The following is a 21726-nucleotide window of genomic DNA, read 5'->3' on the forward strand; positions in this document are numbered from 1 at the left end:
AATCACAAGAAATGCCATTTACACTAGAAGACTGAATTATATGACATATATTATTGTGACATATGTATTATATAGCTCAGCTATTCAAAGAAGAAAAAACTTTTGGGGTGAGACTGCTACTTCTGATTGCAAGGCTTAAACAAGCTTCATGAACAGTTTCTGAGAAGAAAGCAGGGAAGGAACTACAGTCTTCTCATGGGCTGTTTGCACACAAAACTAAACTTGATGGATAGATTTTTAAGGGCTTAATGAGTTAAATTTGTCCACTATTTTGTCTTTTTGTTTCTCAGTTATCCCTCACTATTAGTGTCCACTGTAAGAAATTGCTAATTGGAGAAATTTTTTTGAGAGGGTAAATCTGACAGAGGAGAGACAGTTTTATTGTGGCTAGGTAAGTGACTCTGTGGGAAGGAGGGCAAAGAATTCTTTCTCAAAGTCCTGAGTCCAATAAAACCCTCTTTCTTTCTGATTACCTGTAATAAAAAAGTGAAAGCAATGACTTCATTTATCATGCACCGAAGGACACCCTGGGAAACCCAGCTTGAAAAATATGGGTGATACTGTGGTGGAGGTGATGGGGCCCATATCTGTTAAAAAACCAAACCTAAAAAGAACAACAAAACACCCTGGCTCCAGAAAGCAGTAATACTGCTGTGGCTGTGGCTACTGCCTGTAGTTTGATGGGGTGGGTGGCTCTTCTCCCACTCTCCCCCATCTGCTCCCCCATCTGTCGGATGGTTTTCCTTTCTTGCCCTTGCCCCAGAACTGATTGGCAGACATTTGGCATTTGACAGACATCAAAGTGAAACTGACTGGTGAAAATTCACTGCTTTGCTATTTCTCACCGCCTTTGACAACAGGGAGAGGAGAATGTGCATTTATGAGTATGCATTATTATTTGTAGAACAGAAAGCCTCCATTGGCAACTGCTACTGCCTATGAGCAGGTGCTGATCACTATCCTACTGACAAAGATTTGTAATTCAGTTGTTATTCCAGAGAGCCCTTTATGAACCAGAACTAATTTGCAGTTAGGCCAATGCTTGCAGAATGCTTCATATATTGGTCTTGGTTTGCTTTTTACCATACTGAGGGGTTTAGCCTTAACTGTGACTTGTTCTAACATAAATCAAAACATATTCTAACATAAATCAAAAAGTAATTGAGAATCAGGTTTGTTAACAGGTACTGATCTGAAGGCTTGAACCTTCAGTTAGGGAAGTCAGTCTATTCAGTGACCTAGAAAAAACAAAAAAAAAAAATAGTCTAGTATGAAAAGTCCATCCCTTCATGACCTCAGCACAAAGAGTAAGCCTTTTGACTGATATCTGCTGAGAATGGGAAAAGAAGTACTTCGGGTTTCTTGTTGCTATTGAAAAGAAATACTGCCATGAGACATGTTTTCCTGGCCACCACTTGTGCAAGAGCCCATTTGCTAGGTTTCTCTCACTACAGCCTTTGCTTTTTGGAGAACATTAATCACTACCTTTGTTGAAGAGGAGGAAGAGCACAGGTACCTGAGCTGAGGAGAGTTCTATAAAGTAGTAGTGAGGAAATGTCATAGAATCATAGAATGACTTTATTTGGAAGCAATCCTAAAGATCATCTAGTTCCAATCTGGACATGGACAGGGACAACCTCTACTACACCAGGCTGCTCAAAGCCTCCTCCAACCCACCCTTGAACACTTCCAGGGACAGGGCATCCACAGCTACTTAGCCTGTTCAAGGAGGTGGGTGGTATTTTGAGTGCCCCCTTAGAAGCAGACAGGAGAAATTTTTATTTTAAATCTCACCTCAAACAAAATCTCAACTCAATCGCCTCAAAAAAAAATCCTTTTCTTTGTAAAGTACTTTGAAATTTCCTGCTTTCAGAAAAAAAAAATCACATTTGCAAAATTTTTGTGGAATGAAACTTATGTCCTAGACATTGGAAAAATGAATATGGAATGAAGGATATGTACTTCCATGCTTTCTCATCTCTCTCTGACCACATTCATTTTCACCAGGGATTTTCCTAGGTTGTCTAGTCTGGTGCTGCATGCATTACCCTTCCTATCAGCAGTAATTAATGTTATAGGCATGTTAAAAGGAAAGAGGAAAAAAAAGAAAAGGCTTCACAAGAAGAGACAAAATGTTTTGGAAGGACAGTGAGATCCCAGCTCCCAAAGATATGGGTGTGTCTTGATGATTGTTCTTATTAACAGAAAGTGTATGCATGAGCCAAAGAGAAAGGTATAGGGAAATAAATACCTTTTAGTGCTCCAACTTGGGAGTTTTGGTTGGTCCCCAGAGTACTCAGTGGTAATGGATCTGTCAGACAGAGACACTTAAAATTCAGCCTACATCACAACCTCAAAAGTCTTTGAGAAGCCTTTCCCCACACCAAGTCTCTCACTCATTTTATGGCATAGAGTTGCCATGTGTGATTCTGGACAGGATGGAAGCAGACTTATGGGAGGGGGCAGCCCTTAGCACAGTCTGAACTTCACACCTTTCAGGAGACCATTTTAAAGCAAGACTTGATCTCCACATAAGATTCCTTTACAATACAGATTTTTGTGTACATAACAGCTCCAGAGGCTGTTCAAAATCTGTGTGGAGACCACAGTCAGTGCAAACTCTGAATTATTATTCTCTTTGTTTTGCTTATTAAGATTATACCTTAGTGACTAAACTCATCATTATACAGTGCAGCCAAAACAGCTTGTGCTGTGTCAAAGCAGTGAGCGCTTCCCTCAATATAAAAAGAAAATTAGTTTTGCAACACTGACCAAGACAAGTAATGAACAACTCTTCTGCAACATTTGCAATTTGCAGAACCACAAGCTAGCACTGTTCCATGTAATGATCATTTGCTGCACAGTATACATTAGGAAAAAAATTGCAGAAGCACTAAGTCCTCACTTTCTCCATAGGTGATGAAAGATGGAAAAAAATTCAGGTGAATTCTTGATGCTCCTTATGTTCATGTTTGTTTAGAATGACATTGGTGAAATATGAGTAGTTAGCATTGTCTATGAAAACACAAGCTTAGATAAAGCACAGCATTTTTTTGAATCTTCTGATGAAACAAAGCCCCATTTCTTCTTTTAGGGTTGCCATCAAAATATTTCCTCTGGACATGACTACTCTAGTGTTGGTTCCCTGTGCTGTTACCTGAAGTGCTGATGGGTGCAATAGAAAGCATAGAAAAGCATACCACACATCATCCTAACAAGCTGACAAAAGATAGACAAGTGTTAGATGAAGGACCTTTTCAAACCTGATGCTTCCCAAGATACCCCTAAACAGCTGAGACAGCTGAGATTTAACGTGATCTAAAGCAATTGGACAGGAACTGACTTGTATCTGTGTGTCTGTGTGTGCATGTGCAGCACTATGAGATGCCACAAACTTCTATTTTATAACTCAGCCATAAACATTTGCTCCAGGCAAAACACAGTGTGCCATCTAGGGAGCAATTTTTGTTTAAACAAATTAAAAAAATATCAGTTTGCTCTTTTTAGCTTCATGAGAGCCAATATTTCCTGTCCCCCTCTTCTACCATACAAGCACAAAATTCTGCATATCATTTAGTAGGGATTTGATGTATTGGAATCAATTTGCCTAATTATTAGTTCAGAAAACAGAGTAATGTGTTTGCAATTCTTTTTTGGTGGAAGTTTAGTTAGAACAGAGAAATACATAGTGTGAGGTCAGGGTACCTGCCTGTGACTGTGCAGAGTTTCCTAAGACATTTGTGATCTCCTCTTTGCTTGTCCCTCTACTGATAGGCACAGCTTAATTACTGCTGTAGAAATTCTCCCCTGGTCCTGGAAATTTCATGTTAGTAAATTGACCTCAACAACATTTTACTTTCATCTCCTCACATTACAAACTTTTCTGGATTTGCTATGCCAGCATATTTGGATTTGCTAACTCCGGAGGAGCGGAATTACCTCATGAAGTTTACTTTTTATTGTCTTTTCTTCAAATGTTTGACACAAAACAAACTGCATTCCAGCAAGAAAAGGGGGAAGCTCTGTATTGCAAACCTAGAAACAGAATGATAGAAGCTCACTAAACACAGAAAACTAAACACAGCAAATACAGGCCTGGGAACCCTCTGATGCTGGTCCCCTGGTCCTTGTGGGTACCAGAGGTGAGGCAGTAGGAAGCAGAAAGTTCTGCCCTACAGAACTCCTTTGCCCTGACTCCCAAAATGGGATGCTGAGGCTCTACTGGAGCTGGCAAACCAGATCATTAATGCTTTGCTTCCTATGTGAGGTGAGCAACAGTGGTAAGGACAAGTAGATGAGCAATTAGCAGTGTGCTAATGAGTAATTGACACTTCTGATTTGATTTGAACCAGACTAACATGAGATAGGGTGGGAAGCCAGATGCAAAAAAAAGGATGAGATTTTCCTGCTTCCAAAAGAGAGAGGGGAGCAAGACTCACTGACAGGATGGTCCTGTATGGAGGGGGCCACTGAGGGTCATTTCCTTTTCAGCAGAGAGCTCTGTGGTTCATTGAGGGATGTGGCTGTTCTCTGGGTTGTTGTATTTTTGGGATAGTGAGAATACTTCAGCAATTGTTTTCACCTCAGGAAGGATGGTGGTTCATGCAGATTTCTGAACATACAGCTCTATAAAGTTGATCATTTGAAACCCTTTGAATCTCAATCACAGAGACACTAAAACATTCTCCCACTTACTTTTATTCTCTTCCATTTTCTACTTCGAAATCTCTTCAAAATGTGCTGGGGAAAATATAATTTGTGAGCCTTTTACATGTATTAAAACCAAGGATGCCCCTTGGACAGTTTGTGAAACTCTGAAAGGCATCTCTTGTTGGGGGTGAGACATCATTCCTGGGAATGGACCTGCAAACAAACCCAGCACAAGGAACAGCTCCTATCTGCATGCACACCTTCACATGTGAAAGGCAACTCTCTGAGCCCCTCTCTTTGTCCTATCCTTCTCTACCTTGCATTGTGTGGGAAGGTGAGCATGAGGTCCATTGCTGTTGGACCTCACAAACACAGCATTGCTAAAATAAACCATGAATTGCTGTGAAGCCTGCAAATGCTGATACAGATGATGGACAGGAAACTTCAGTGAAATTCCCTTTGTTTGTTATAGTATTTGAATTTTTGCTGATCTTAATCAGTTTCATAGTCTGATTGAAACCAGAAGGGATTATTTCTTTTGCTCTGGAATTTAAGGATGAACATATTTGTTCAGAGGCTAGACGAGACCAAATTAGGACATGCTACTGGGGCGTAATAAATTCACAGTAATTGCAAGCTAGTGTTCCTTAATTCTTCAGACACTATCATCTGTAAATATTCTGATCCTTTTCATAGCCAGCTCATTTGTGCTTTTGTCCTTATTGAATCAACTGTTGTCTTTTCTTTCATGCTGTCTCCTAAGGGAAACCCTTTTTAAACCTTTTTGCTTTAATTCCATTAATTGGCATATTGTCTGGTCTTACGCTTCCCCTCCTGGGCCTCGAACTTATGCTCCTTCAGTTCTTACACTCCTTAGCTATACTTCTGCAGTTTTGACTGACAACTTGGTTGATCAGAGTACAAAGCCTGTGCTTTCTTATCTTTTACTTCCAGGCTAATGTTGAACAATGCAGTCAGTTTATCAGTCAATTTATTAAGCCGGGGTGAGAGTTCTCTGTTCTGAAGTCATCACAAAAATCAATAATAATCAATTCACTTATTCTAGGATACATTAAAATATTATTAACTGTAATAATTAAAAATAAATAATTTAAAGGTCCTCAAGCTTTTAATGATTTATGGATAGTTCTTCTTTTGCCCTTTGCTGGAAACTTGCACATTTTGAACCCTTTTTCAGGGACATTAACGACAACAGCAACTAAATCATAAAGCCTTTTCAGTATGAAAGATCAGAAGGTGAAAATTGTGCTTTCAGCATCATAACTTCCCCCTTTTATTAGCAGAAGAATGAGTGTGCAGGAAGTATGCAACATGGAGAACAAAATAGTTTTGCTGAAGCGTTATTGCAGTAGCAAAAGAATGGGTTGAAAAACACAGACCTAATATTACTTCTACTCAATACATTTTATGGTTATAATAAACTGAATAAATGATACACTGGAAACTTTTTCTTTTCTTTTTTTCTTTCTTTTTTTTTTTTTACAGTACACACAAACCCCATGTAATATCTTTACTGTAAGTTACTCATAGGAATGATATGAAAACATAGTCTTGAGTAACTCTTCTATGCTATCAACCAAACTGAAAGAAAAGCAGGACAAAAAAGACATCTAAGGTAGTGATAAGTTTAAGTAAAAGCAGAATGGTTGTATCATTCCAAAATTTGTAAAAGGTAGTCTCCCTTACATACCATGTCCCTGATCTTTACCATGATATAAGATGCTGTTTTCAAGGGGGAGAAGAGCTAGTTTCATAAAACCTTTTCTTAGGGCCCAGGAAGATCCTGATGTGAAAACCAGCAGTGTCCTAAGCATCATAAAGTTTTGCTTTGTATTTACTCCTTGCTGTAGGGCAAGAGTGTGACAGTGCTTATTTATATCTATGTATGTATATAAGTAGTTTGTGAGGCAACAGCTGTGTAGGTTTTAAAGAAGCCAGCCCAGTGAGACCTGGCCACTTCATGACTCGCAGCAATACTGACCTCTCATTCAACCAACAAAGACCATATTCAGATTTCCTTCTCAGGCAAGCTCTCATTCAACCCAAATCCTGAGAAAAGGATGACTCGAAATCCAAGAAAACTGCTGACAATGTAAATTGCTGGACAACTGATCAACTTCAAAGAGGATTTTGCTATTATAAGAATTCAGAGTATGTCCCATGCACTCAAACTGAATGAAAAAGAAATTGCATACTTCACTGTGTTACACCTCAGAGGTATTTAGTTGCTAGAAGGGGGATAAGACCCACCTGACTTAGCTTGTGCATTTCTTTATTCATAGTGCCCAGATGGTAACAGCAAGATTAGAAAGACCAGAATCCTGGGAAGCATATGAACCACTCAACTCTGTCAAAAGTTCTGCATTTGACTTGGATCCCATAATGACACAACCTAAATAAATGATCACAAGCTGTGTTGCTTAACCTTACACAAGGAGGAAAGGACTACAACATGTTCTTTTCAGCTGTCACTCTGCTTACCTAGTCTTCTCAAAATACTGATTCTTAAGTTTTATCTGTGCCTCTGGCCAATATTAAATGAGAGAGCCCACCAAGCTGCAGAAATTAATCTAGTCTCTGCTCCAGAACTACTTCAAGGTGGGAGTACATACTAAAAATGCAGTTTGAAAATTTTAAGGATGTTCTTGTTAACATGGACAACATTTGCCTTAAACACATCTTTTGAGGGTCATCATAAAACTTACTCAAGTTTTCAATCTGCACTGCCCCTCCTGAAAGCTGTCTGAATTTCAGTGCTCTGCCTCTATACAAAGCTTCTCATTTCCAGTCTGAATACATTCCTTGTCAATTTATTTGTGCTTGGGACAATGTATTATGTTAAGCAGATTCTTTTTCATTTTGATTTTAAAGAGCTTTTCATATGAGTATTTGTATATGATGAACTGAAACACCAGCTGAGTGAGAAACTTGAACTGAGGTTTACTGTAAACATTCCCATGAAATCTGTACTTATATAGAATTTTAAGGGAGAATAAATGTTCCCTTAGTGTCAAAGCCAGATTTTTGTTTTATAATAAGGCATCTGTGAATTTTCAGTTCTCAGCTTTGTGAGATATTCATCTCCATGCGAGCAAGTTTCAGATACCAGTCCAGGCAATGCTGGATTCTTGCAAAGGGTTGTGTGATTTCAGTGTCTTAAGGTTTGAATTTTATTTTGCCCAAATTTCTGTGCTTTCTCCATGTTTCCCCTGCTGTGTTTTAAACAAGCAGGTCACCAGGGGAGCCACAAGATCTTAGCAGAGAATGGTGTACAGGCAAGCAGTGACATTTCAGAGGGCAGATTTTCAGCATGCCAAGAAAAACAACACACAGCTTGCAACCATAGCCAAGCATAACACAATTCCGCACATCTATAGGCACAGGCAATACAAATCCTGCAACAAAACTTTTAAGATGGAGAGCCATTTCAAGACTTCTTACACTACTGTGCCATGATTTTAGCATGTGTGTGCTGCCTGAAAGGTAAACAGAGGTATCATGCATGTAAATCCCTTGGTTTTCCTAAATGTCAGCCCTGTCCCCATAAACTATTCAGTCAGTTACACTAATATTTGTGGCATATTTCAGCAAACAAGAAATCCTCATATTGACATGATCCACTAGATTGTACCTGTCTTGGATTTGGCTATCTGTAACTTTTTTGGTCATCTCTAAAACCCAATGGTTTGGGGAAATATTCTGTTATTAATGTAACCAATATAGACATAGCACCTTTGTATGGCCCAGTTGCATTCCCTGGGAAATGAAGCTTTCAGTCAGTGTGGTGGTGTCCATGAAAACAGATCCTTAAGTCAGTTAAACAAAATCCACAGTGCAATTCCTACTTAAAGATCAAACAAGAACAGAAACCATAGATGACGCAGATATCAGACACAAGGCTGCATTTACTTAAATAGAAAAATCAAAATATCTACTGCTCAGAAATAAGCCTCAGCTACTTTGGCTTTATGTTTATTCACGTCCCTATTAGGACAAGTTTAGGTTTATCTTCCTTTTTCCATTGCCCAACTTCCCTTTGCAACATCCATGAAGACTGAACTAGATTAAGGCAATTCACGTAATTAGTTTCATGTATACTTAAGCTTCAAACACAGATGCTTGGAAAATGTATGTAATAATATTTGCAAAAATTTATTCATTTCTTCTTATCTAAATCTTAATAATTCTAATAACATTTCAAAATTTGGAGCACTAGTTCATATTTTGTGAATTTGGAGTTATATATGACTAACTTCTAAACATGCAATGTATCATGCTGTTGGAGAACACCCTCTGATTCTGAAGGAAAAAAATTGGAGGAGAGGGGAAATAGAGAAAAAGAGGACTAATAAAAAAAATCAAGTTTAGAAGGCATCCTAAACCACAGTTCCCTGCTTGTTAAACTTAACATCTGAAACAGGTGAAAGATATTGCAATCTATATGTTCTTTCCACAGAAGAAATATTGGTTTTATTTAGAGGGTACCCAAAGCTTCAATCAAACTGAAATCCTTTTCTGAGCTATTGTTGTTACTGCAGCTTTCATGCTCTTCTTTCAACTGAAGGTGTTCACGATGATTTTAGGCTCCCCATGCGGAATAGCAGTGACATGAAAATAATAAAAAATAAAAAAGCAAGTAAAAAATCTGAAGCCTTCTTGAGAAAGACCTCCAAACTTAAAAGTCTGAACAGGCCAATACATGATAGATGATAATTGCTTTTGAGCAGACAGTGTTATGGCCTCACATCAAGCAACAGCTAATTACTAAGGGCAAGAAAAGGGTGCTCTAGCACTAAGGTATATTAATCACATAAAGAGTAATGTACACATTCCTAGATAAAAATGATATAACAATAAATTAGATTAATTCCCTTTTCATTGGCTGGTCAGGCAGTCTAGTTCTATGAAACTCTAATATATATTTATCTGCTGGAACATAATGCTATTTTACTATTTTATTAGTTATTGCCCTTACTGCATAAAGTCATCCTCCCTTTTAAAATGCCAGACCATAACAGATAATGTGTGATGTTGATAATAAAACCAATGAATACAAATAGGGGGTTGAAATTAATCTATTCTAGAAGTGTTACATTTTTGCTGCCCATTTTGGTCATTAATGTTAAGGAAATAAGAAGTATTGAATGAGAATGTCATAACCTTTACCAGTGTGTAGCAAAACCAAGGCAAAAAAGGTTCTTTGATCATCCTGTGGGGGCTGACAGACCCTGGATGATGATAAATAACTATGAGACATTTAGAGGTAATTTTTCAAATTCTATCTAATTTAGCATAATCCATAATACATAAGATTTAGAGCTAGTTCAGGCTGGTACTTTCAATGAAAGATGAAACTTTTAGAGAAAATACTTTAGATAAACTAGGATCAATGCCCTTTGGGTAGAACAAAGACTGATGAGTTGTTAGCAGATGGATGACCACCCATCAACCCAGGGACAGCAGGGCCAAAAGTGCCTGTTGTTGGAAACAAGGAGTGAGCCATGAGGAGTGACCACAAGCTGTGGCCACCAGGAGAATAAACCCCAGCCACCATGTGTGGATGTTCACTGGTGGAGTGTCCATTTGAGCACAGAGATGGCTCAGCAGGTATTTGACCTTCCCCAAGATGTGTTCAGGGAGCAGGGCAACAGCTCACCCTTCCTAGAAAGGGTAATGTCATGTAGAGGCTCCAGGTACAGACCACAGCCCCAGTCATTTCTAACAGTGAAGTTCTCTAGAATGGTTACAGCATTTCACTCTACATTTTTCTGGTGAGATTCTAAGGGTTTTGAATATTCATGGCTTCCATAGCATAAATTGGCAGAGACCAGAACCCCAGGACTTTTTATGGTCATGGTTAAATATCCCACCTGTAATAATTGTAGCAATAGTGATGTTTAAAGGTAACATTGGTAGTGCTCAGGGACTTGAAATATAAGAGACCAACCCTGAAAGGTGCTGTAAACATTGGAAGTGTGGAATAGTTTGCATTTCCCTTGCTCAGGATGCTGCAGCTTCAGGCCTTACCTGTTCCACAGACCTCAGGGAGAATCCACACTATGTACTGCAGCGAACCTGGGTCTGCTGGCCAGATCTGTTCAAGAAACCAATCCAAAATAATAATGTCAACAAAGCATTAGTAGAATAAAGTCACTTCAAAGCCCAGGTGAGCATCCACAGTACTGTTCTGCTTGTGCTGGGTGCTGGGACCAGTTCTTGTCGACAGTGACTTGAGAGTGCTGCAGCATTTCATCAGAGGTTGTCAACAAGCCCACAGGTCCTGAAACTGTGCAAACTAAAGTCCTGTGGAAAGTAAAGAGAATCTAACATGGTCCTGAAACTTGTAAGAATAGTTACTCCCAATCTGAAATCTCTGACAGAGCATTCCATCTTCTCCATCATGGAAGAATTGGAGACCCTTTTAAAATCTACATTTAGAGTTATTTACACTGGCTGAGTTTTAGAATGTGTGCCTCCACTTTACAACTAAGGAATAGCTTTCACAGTTAAGGAATAACTAGGGAATAACATCCACTGTGAAGGTAAGCAAGTTAACCTCAGTTTTAATGATCCAGGGACAGAGTTCTCTGGGAAGGCATGTGCTCTAAAGCAAATGCTGATTTATGTATTTCTCTTTTATCTTTCCCTCTTGCCAAGCAATTTCAAATCATACTGTGTAAAGAATCCTGGGTAAATGACCCTTTTTGACAGGGGAGGTTAATAAATATTTTTTAAGTAATGAAAGATGGTGGAAAAACCAGTGAATTAAACTCAGATCTTTCAAAAAATGTCTTGGTATGTGTATATAAAGAAAAATATTGTAGCTGTTCTCTCAATATATAGGAACCTTGTCACTAAGATGGAGACTAAAAAAAATCCCTATTTAATAACTGCCATTTATAATTCAGAGAGAATTGATTTACTGATTTAAAAGCATTCTGCCAATCGAGAAGTTCCTGTAATATTGAAATCAATTTCTTTCAAGTCTATGCAAGTAAAACAAAGCTCTATCAGTTGAACAGCAAAACAACTTTTCATATTAATCAGTAGGAACTTGATAAATCCCACTGATGTAGAAAATTAGCACCTTTGCATGTTTCCCAGATTTTGATTTCATTTTGGACACTCGGTCATGCATTATAAGTGCTGCCTGGCTGGCTGCAACTATTTCAGTTGAAATCCATTATTTCTGGGAGAATTATGTGCCTTGTTAGTGAAATGCGAGCTATTTTCCACTCCAGCATCTGCACTGCAGTTGATCTATTATTAACATTGAGCTCATTAAAAAAATGAAAGAATCTGATTTGTGTCTTTAGGGTGGGGGCTACTGAGGCTTTTGCTGAAGCAAATAAGCTGGCTGCGCCGCTTCCAGTTGACACAGCTGTCAGGAAAGCGTTGGCTGTCGCCGCACCGCGCAGGGACGCTCAGTTACGAGGGCCTTGTAGCCATATGTAAACAATACCAGGCTGATGACAGGTTTATGACACTGGAGACAACATGTGCAGCTGTTAGCCACTGGGTTTTATGGCGCAAAACAAATGTTTTTCAATGCGCGGGCGTTTGGCACGGAGCCGCTGTAGCGGCAGCGGGAAGGGGAGGATGGGCGGCTGCCGGAAGATTTATCCCTGCCTGCCAGTGCTGTGCTGAAGAAGGGGCTGGTGGGCTCCTTCTCCTCACCTCCTCAAGGGGGGTTCTTCAGAGGAAGCTGTGTTCCTGTCAGTTCCACACATGGGTTTTGTAGTTTAAAATACTGAAGGATTTCCCATGGGGGAAGAGAGAACCATCACTCTAGGAGAGGGGTGCTCTGCTAGCGGCTGATTTGGGCCATGTCATATGGTAGGCACACTGAAAGGAGAGCACTTAACACAGGGAGAGTAAAACAGCTGTATTAGGGTTTAGAAATACTGACCAAAAAGTCTTGAATGGGAGGGTACAGAGGCCTGAAAGAGAGAGCTGAGTAGCAATGATGCCTTGGAGTAAGGCATCATCCTGTAGCACTTTTGTGTTATGAACCATGAGCACTGATTTCTTTCTGATCCAGAGTGCATGTTAGAACAGGTGGGGAAAATTAGGTGAAAGAATTTGGAAAAAAAAAAGTAATTTCCTTTAATAAGCATCAGTGATTCATCAGCTACATTCCCAAACAGTAACAATATTTTATAAGTCATTGAGTTGTCAAACCCTGCTACTTGTACTTTAACCTTGGGCACCTCAGCTAGCCAAGCCATTTCAAGTACAACTTTCTCAGCAACTTAAGTTTAAACATGTTCATCAAAACCTGTGGGCCTTTTGTGACAGAAGGATCCCAGCACAAACTGGTTAGTATGATGTTAGGCACTAAGTCATGGTGAGTCTGTAAGGAGTGCTAGTAAAGGACATGATCTGGGACCTGTTCCCCAGCCTTGCAGGCAGTGTCACTTAGTTGCTGAATTCTCTTCCAGGACCCTGCCTGGACCTCATTGACATCCAAGAGAACAGCCTCTGGACTATGCTGTTGTCTCATCCTAGACTGGCATTGACTAGGAAAGTTGATTATCCCTGGTCAAAAATATGCATAAGGAGTACACAAACAAATCAAGGGCATGATGGGCCAGGGCTTCTAGTTATGTCCTTGACATATTTAGCACACCACTGTGGATGCAGCTTTTGTACAAACCCATTTTCATGAACTCTTAATTATATAGGACAAAAAGCTGCTATGGGATACTGGAGCTCTGCTTTGCAGTGAGACAGATACCATCAGGATGCTTCATTTTAAAAGACTTTCATGATAAATAGGAATGGTTACTTGCTCACAAAAAAAAAAAAAAAAATAAAGTATCCAGGGAAGCTATTGCAGGTTCCCATCTGCAAATATTCTGAAAATGTGAAAATTGCTCACCAAACCTGCAGAGCTAACTATTTGTAAAATTTTCCCCTTCTTATTTGAGTGTTGTCTTCCTCACTATAACTTTTTCCTTCACATTTTTAAAAAATAAGCCATGTTTCCGAATGAAAGGCATAAAAAATTGAAGGAAATTCAGGAAATGTTTCTTACTTTGAGTTTTCAAGAGTGTGCTGAATTCAGAATGATATTCCCTCTTTCATTTAAAGTATCATCTTCTCCCAGATAAATTCAACTTTCACCCCATGTCTTTTGATAAAAAATATTTTTGTTTATGCCTAAGAAGCAAAAGAAAACAAACAAAAAAACTTACAAACTTATTTAAAAGTAATTTTTTTACCTCCTGAATTATTTTAAAGAGAAGATTAAATCTCAGCATTTGACTTTAAATAGTTGCAGTGTGAGACTGTAATATTCAGCAAGAAATGTTAATATAGCAAAATAATTGCATTGCTGTATAGCTGGGGGGAAATGATAAAGGGAATTATCTTGATTTGAGAGCTAAAGATCAGTAACTGTGCTGTATTTTATACTTTGCAGCATGTCCAGATGACTGGGTAACACATTTGAGAGAATTATTCCATCACACAGCTTTTGGAAGAGCTGTTAGTTATTGCCTTCTGAGATCTTCATCATCTAACTTTAATTTTTGAAGTTGTTCACATCCTTGTCAATATTGGCATTTTTGTAGTGAGTGCTGGAAGTAATGACTGTTTATGACACATCCTACTTACAAAATGCCCCTTTTTCTAACAAGATCATAGCATAGTCATCTACAAAAAGTGCATATTCTTGCCACAAAGAGCAGATGCAGATGGAAAGAGAATTTCAATTTTGAGCAACTATTTGTATGTGTGGTGCATAGTTCCATGAACAGCTTCCAGCCTTCCATAAGTGCTCTGCCTTTTAGCTCTGGGTGAAGTTTTATAGCCATCATAATCTTCACCCTCTAATAAAAAAACCCAGCAAACACAGATGGATGATGAGATTGATGATGGTGCTCTCCTAAATCCTCCCTCTCTTTCTTTCTCTACAAATATTGGGAGAAGACAGACCATGCCCACACAAGGCATGTTAGAGGTTTGCTCCTGTTTTAACTCCATCTGCTACACGGATGGACCGTGTAGGATCCATGGGCAGTCCTGGTGCTGGATGACACAGATAATATGAGGTCAGAGTGATGGGACCTAAATTGTACCATTCTTGTAGTATTAGTGACTGATGATCAGTAGAAACAACAAAAAAAAAAAAAAAGAGCAAAAGCATGAGTCAGGAACTATCAATATTCACATCCATCTGAAATCATAGCTGGAAAGTCTGTGCCTAAATACATACAAAATATTATATAAGTTCCTTTAACTTTTCTTCTGCCTATATGTTGACATTATCCACGATCTTAAGCCTTTTTCTCATATGTCTTATGCTTGTGGATTTGTTCACAGCAACATCATTTCTGTCACATCACTTCTGAGAGTCATATCTTCCTATACCATAAGCCAAAATTTTTAATCATGTCTTTATCATTTCCTGACTATTATTTGTGTCTTTTCAACCTTCTTGGACCTGTCTCACCAAGGAAAACTGAAGCCCTTTTCAACAGAGACGGGGGTGACCAGCACCTCTTTTCACTGGAACACAAAACCTTGGCTATGCCAGCAAAACTTGCCAAATATTTTGGAAAGAAAAAATGGAGCAATGCAGTTAGTTAGGCAGTATATACAGCCTTTTGGTGGGTCACCTATAAGGTTACAACAGAAGAAGCTATCAAAAAGTTTCAGGAGAACTCAGAACATTTCCTGTTAACCTGCAGCAGGCACTGCTGTAGCTTTCTGTGTTCCTGTCTTCCTCCTGGTTGTGGTTCAGAGCCCATTCCAAATGTTAAGTTGTGAAATTTAGTACACGCCCAGCAGAATCCCAAAAGAAATTTCTGACACAGAAAGAGTACTCTGGGGCAAAAAAAAATTGTGTTAGCTATATTTCAGCAAAATTGAAGAGAATGCAGGTGAGATAGGGTGAGCATGAAATAACTAGAGGACACATGGCTTCAGACAACTCCAGGACAAGCTGTTTCCTAATAAAAAGAGGGTTGATTGTGCTGTCTGTCTCCAGCATGGAAGGTCTGGAACAGGGAAATGAGTTTTGCAAGCTTAAATTCTAGGGAGCCAGTGGTCTGAAATCTCCCTTTGTAATCCTCTCACAACATGTGAGGAGTGTAAGAAAGCCTATATTTGCATGCCTTAAGGAATGTGAGGATATAAACCCATGATTCCCAAGACAGCCTATCTAATTTATAGCCTTATCTAATTTACAGATATGGCTTCCTTCATATATTGTAACAGGAGTTTTTATGCAATCCTAGTGAGAAACTATATACAATTCATATTATATTTTTGTTCTTATATATCTGTGTCTGATTTTGAAAATTTCTTCCCCAGAAAGAAAGGGTTTGCAAATTCTTTTGATAGCCTTATATAGAAGATTGTCTTTTCCCATGGAAACATTGTATGTCTTTTAAATAAGATGTGTTGTCAATACGGTTGTATTATTGCTAGGTTCTTGAAATATAGAAAACCTTTTATTAGGGAGAAGAGGCATCTTGAAATGAATTAAAGCTGAGAAGTCCAAAGTATTTGCAGAGCTCTAGTAATCTGACAGTTTTTCTCTAAGAGGTTTGATAGCTGAAGGTTATGAAATCAACAGTGCAGACAAGGAGATTTTCACCATGGTCTGGCTTGCAATTTGCACTTCTCAAAAACCAATATCCTTTTTTTTTTTTTTTTTTTTATTCCTTTAAATCAGCATGTCTCATTTCCCTTCATGGCTGGCACTTCTGCAAGAATTGTCATTCAAATATGCTAAAAGTAACATGACCTCCTAATGAACCTCTGCACACATACAGACACACAGACATACACACAATTCTCTGGAATCAACAATCTCAAATTAATTTGTTCTTTACTTGAGAATGGATTGGTTTGCTGACCTAAACATGGAGGTACAGATAACTTCTGACTACTGGCACAGTTACTTGCTAGCACACTGGTTAAGGCAGAAAGATTTAAATATCATTATTTTAAATATTTTAAATCAGCAAGCTGAAGCCCACAGTTAAAGTAGCTGATTTTAATCTCATTTTGCATACACCTTTTTTGCAAAAAAAAAAGTTGATTCTTTTTGCTACTCTACATTGTAACCTACTCACATCTTTTAGAAACAAATTATATAGAGCAGGCCTCAGACCTTCTTCTGGAGTCAGAGGAAGACCAGCCAATTAATATGTGACTATTGATGCAGGCCCCCAGTCGGGAAATAACGTGCTCTAACTCCATGATTCAGAAGGCTGAACAATTGCTTTATTAAGCTATACTATATTACATTACATAATATACTACACTATAACTGTCTTACACTAAAAAACACCCATGACCCTTACCAGACAGTCATGACACAGCTTTGACCTAATTGATCAATGAGTCCAAACAACCATCAGCAGAGTCCAATTAACAAATCCCTTTTGGTAAACAATCTCCATAATGCATTCCAATGTGCCAAACAACAGGAGCAGCAAGCAGAGATAAGAATTGTTTTCTCTTTTATCTCTGAGCTTTCTCAATGCCTTCCCCAGGAAAAATCCTGGGAGAGAGAATTATGTCCCACTCTGTTCAAAGAGTATGTGAGTATCACATGTAACCACACTTGTGATGCATGGGCAGTAGTGAATCTGTGTGAGTTACTTCACTCTCTATTTTGTGCACCCACCATGGCAGCATCCCTAGGAAAGCAAGGTTCTTGGACAAGGTTACTGCCAGCAGAGTGTTTCATCTGCCTTCCATGTTGTTCCTGAGAAATCAGTAGGAAACAGGGCAAAGAGGAAAGGACTGTTAGCCAGTGGAGCTGTGTTGGCAGGCTGCATAAAACCTGTGGATCACAAGTTGAACTCTCCTGACATAAATAATGAAACAATAAATAGTGTTTATTTTTACTGTCTGTCTCCATTATTTCTATTGTATATGCCGACACCTCACTGTTTAATTACCAAGTGCTAGATCTTTTCTTATGATTTGGACCAAGCTGCATATGGATATCAATTGGACATTCAGCTTTCACATAAAGAAAGAAAAAAATACCTAAAATGTGCTTAGAACCTTTTTTTAAATGGGGGAAAAGAGCCTTGCATTAAAACCAGCTAACTTTTTAAAGGGAACAATATCTACCAGTGAATTGAACAGCAGTGGTTCTTTCTGGTCACGATCTCACTAAGCTTTCAGAAGTGGTGGTAGATCTCCTCCTCCTCCCCTCCCATACTTTTTGAAAGCTCTGAGAGGAATATCAGCCTCTCTGCTTTTTCAACTCCCAGCTGGTTTCTCAGGTTTGAATTAAATAGTCACTGAATGGAACTAAGAGAATGCAGTGAAATGAAAAAAAAATCATCCTCTGTCCTGCAAGATGCTAGTGCTGTCAAAAGCCAGTTTAGCACTTCAGCACACTCTGGTTCCAGGTTCTTAACTGTACAAGCCATGTGTATAATGTTTGGACTGTTTTTGACAGCAAGTTGAGATTTCTGCAGGGTTTTATTTCCTGTAGATATTATCAGCTGAGACACTGTCATTTCTTGCCATGTTTTCACAGTTCATTGTACATAGCCTTGCTTTTATCACAGGCAAAGCTAAACCTTCAAAAATATGAATTTTATTTTATGTTGCTTCTCCTCTTTTCCAAAGCTGCCCTTCAAACTGTTGACACTTGCTAAACTAAAAGACCGGCATCCAAGCTGGAACTGCGGGGGACTGTAAAGCTGAGACACACAAAAAAGCTGTAGGCACACAGTTTGCATCTAAAAGCAAGACTGGTTTCATCTGTAGGCTGCTTTTCCTCACCTAATTAATGCCTTCATCAGCAGGACTAAGTAACTTGTGTACAGCTCCATGATAAAGTATCTATGTAATGCTGGATGGCTGTTGGAAAATCAGTATGATCTCTTACCACATTTTGCAGATTTAGTGACTTTAGTCCCTGCTCACTGCAGATAGGCAGTAAATATGCCCTCAGTCTGCTGCCAAGCATCTGTATAGACTTAAACATCTGTAGACCAGGAGCTGAAATGGATTGTCTAATGTGAACAGCAGGCTACATAATTACCCTTTATTTACTTGTAACAAATCAGTTACTACAAAGAATTGTATTTTCTCCGCTGAAAAAATGCTGCATCAATTAAATTGGAAACTGCACTTGTATTAATTCTGTCAATGAGCAGTATAATTTCAAAGTGGACAGGGTGAATATAAGGCCACAGAAAATAGATTTTTTTTCTTTTGAAGGGTTGGCAGTAGTACACCAAGTCTTTGCAGTAATTCCAAAGAGTTATTGATTTTTGGATCTGAGAAGAACCTTTGCTTTCATTTGGCTTGACCTCTCATACAACAGAGGGTTTTGCACAGCAAATTCTCCAATAAACCCCCTACCTTTTTTACTCTGTTTTTTAAAGACCTTTAAAAAAAGTCCTGAAGTAATGAGGAAACTGCAATCTGCAAGTTCAACTCATGCTGTAAAATAGATGTGAACAGAGTGAATTTAGTATTTCTGGCACAGATTTATCTGAGTCCCACATTTAGGGTCTGCCATATTTTCACACAGCTTCTGACCTTTATTCTGTCAGTCAGAGGAATACTTTCACTTTCCATCAGCACTGGAGTAAAGAAACAGTGCCACATTTAAGACTCATTTATTCTTGGACAGAGTGTATGAGAAGTGCCAGATGAGGCGTGCAGAATGTAACATCCACATTGAGGCTCTGGAGTGATCTAGATTGATCCAACAATCCGTGCTTGTGTTAGAAAAGAGAACAAAGGAGAATTAGAAAATGTGACTAATGTGCTGTAACACTGCCACTCACCTGAATGCACAGAGAACATGAAGCAATAGCTCTAAGGAATAAGATGTCTTGCATACAATTCTGTTAAAATATGTGACTTTTTCCTCCTTTGTTTAGATTGGGCCTTCCAATTCTGTCCCTACCCTTGCCATTCAAGGTAGGAAGAGGACCCAGAGATATTTTGTGTCAAGGTATGTCTGCCTTGCCTTCATTCACATCTGGATTTTTTTAAACTGAGGAAATGTGAAGCTTATGAAGCAAAATTAACCAAAGAAATATTATTCACAGGTTCCTTCACCCATCTGCTCAGCTCAGAAATTATCTTATTTCTCCATGAAATATTAAAATTTGGAGTGACTGAACTTGGCAGGAGGGGACTACCTAACTGCTGCAACCTGTCCTACCCTAAGGGACTCCGGCGTGGTGCTGAGGGCTCTGCACCACCTGGGGTTTGTCTGAGCTTTCCCATTGCTGAAGAGAACCAAAAAGACCACCTGTAGTCAGAAGTGGTTTTCCTTTATCCCTTTGACATGCATCCCCAATGGTGTTCTAACAAACAGCCAGAAACTCTTAACAACGGAATGAAAAATCCTACACTGACGCTCTGAAGGTGCTTTTAGGTCTAATACTGAAAAATGTCCTTTCTCACTCATTACAGAAGATTATGTTATGTGTATTATAGCTCTCTAGAATACCCAGCTGTTCAAGGACTTTTAAAAATCATTAAAAGTATTATCAGACAAAATAGCTTTGTATTTACCTTTCAAGTAAACTGGCTGTGTCAATTGAACTCATGTTGAGACAAACAATTTCTTTTACAGGATATACATGGACCTCAAGAGAGTATTTACAGCACTGGAAACTGCATGATGATATTTCAGTGCCCCACAACATTTGATATCTTTGATCCTTTGATCTGTTTTGTATCTACTGCAGAAGAGATGCCAAATTATTGAAAGCATGAGGTCTTAGGCACGTCTGTAGAATCTGTGTGCACCTGTCATACATAAAATACATCTTTTTGGGTTCCACTTGGCATTTGAACATGAAAAATGGGCATCTTTGCATTCTGAGCAGCTTGTGAACCCAGCTGTAGTTATCAATTTTGCATGCACGTAGGCTCTTTAAGTACTAAATGAAACATGCTATTCAATAGGGATGAGCAGTTAAATGTCTATACTTCTGAGAAAAACTAATAAATAATGTGTCTTGTGCTCAGAAGAAGTCAGGAAAATGTTTAATTCCAGAAATATAATTTGATGTTCAGCTACAATATTTTTATACTAAATTGCATATGTCTCAAAAATAGCGTTAGTAAATCATAATTTAATTCCTATGTTCTAACTATGACTACTAAAGTGTCCATATGTCACCTGTCATACTGGATTTTTAATTCCTGTTCTTTTCTTGATCCTTAAATTATATGGCTTTTACATTCTCCAGCTCCCAAATGCAGCCCTTCTGTTCAAGATACAGAGAATCATATTTTTAGGGCTGGAAATGGCTGGTTCACTTCTTCCTAGCAGTTAAGATGGCAGTTCCTATACATGCATATGTCTTAAACCAGTAAGTTCATGGTCACATCACTGCAGCACTTACACCTCCTCAACTACTGGTCCCAGATGTCAAAAGCACATGTCATATTTTAAAATGTAACTTGAACAGGGATGGCTATTAATGCTGCTGAACAACTTTTGCATCATACCTCTCTACTGATGGGGTAAACCTTCTGCCACCAGCAATTAGATTAGAAAAATGCAGCTCATTTTTAAAGTCCACCTCTCTTCCTTCTTCTGGCCTTGTCAGAAGACACCTGCTGGGTAAGAAGGGCCTACTGCAATTGATGTGACCCAATGATTTTGAAAATCTTAGCAATTGAAAACAGGCAAGCAAATAGAGGAAGACTTCTTTATGTTATTTTTAGCTGCCATTTTGAGCAGAACATCAGCAATTTTAGGGACAATGATTCTGTGACATCTGATACCAATCTCATGAGACATATTCTGCTGCTTTAAGTCCCCCAAGTACAGGTTCATTCCCTGACAATATTCTTGTTCAAAAGCAGTGGCAGCAGAATGTGACAAAAACCTAATGTTTTCATTATTAAAATATTCCTTTAAAAAACAAAAATGTTTTATTGTGATAAGCGAATCTTTCTGCTATGGTGAAATAAGAGGAAAGATGAATGGACATGATACAGATAATACTTTCCAGTGCACATATTTTTTGTACCTAAAACACTCTGCTACCTAAGAGGAAGATAATTTATAGTAATCATCTCTGCAAACCTTGGTCATGT

The 21726-nt window shown here is 38.6% G+C and overlaps 1 long non-coding RNA gene across 1 annotated transcript in view; it reads right to left on the bottom strand.

Annotated features, from left to right (window-relative positions):
- Positions 1-2253: 2253 nt before the first annotated feature.
- Positions 2254-21726, bottom strand: part of LOC143696003 (uncharacterized) — a 67925-nt gene continuing 48452 nt past the window's right edge. Inside the window, exons 2-3 of the long non-coding RNA XR_013185482.1 lie at positions 10699-10765; positions 2254-2311 (exon numbers count right to left, since the gene is read on the bottom strand). This is a non-coding gene — a long non-coding RNA (uncharacterized LOC143696003). The remainder of the gene's footprint in view (positions 2312-10698; positions 10766-21726) is intronic.

Source organism: Agelaius phoeniceus, chromosome 1 (genome assembly GCF_051311805.1).
Source record: "Agelaius phoeniceus isolate bAgePho1 chromosome 1, bAgePho1.hap1, whole genome shotgun sequence".
In the NCBI taxonomy this organism is placed as follows: domain Eukaryota; kingdom Metazoa; phylum Chordata; class Aves; order Passeriformes; family Icteridae; genus Agelaius; species Agelaius phoeniceus.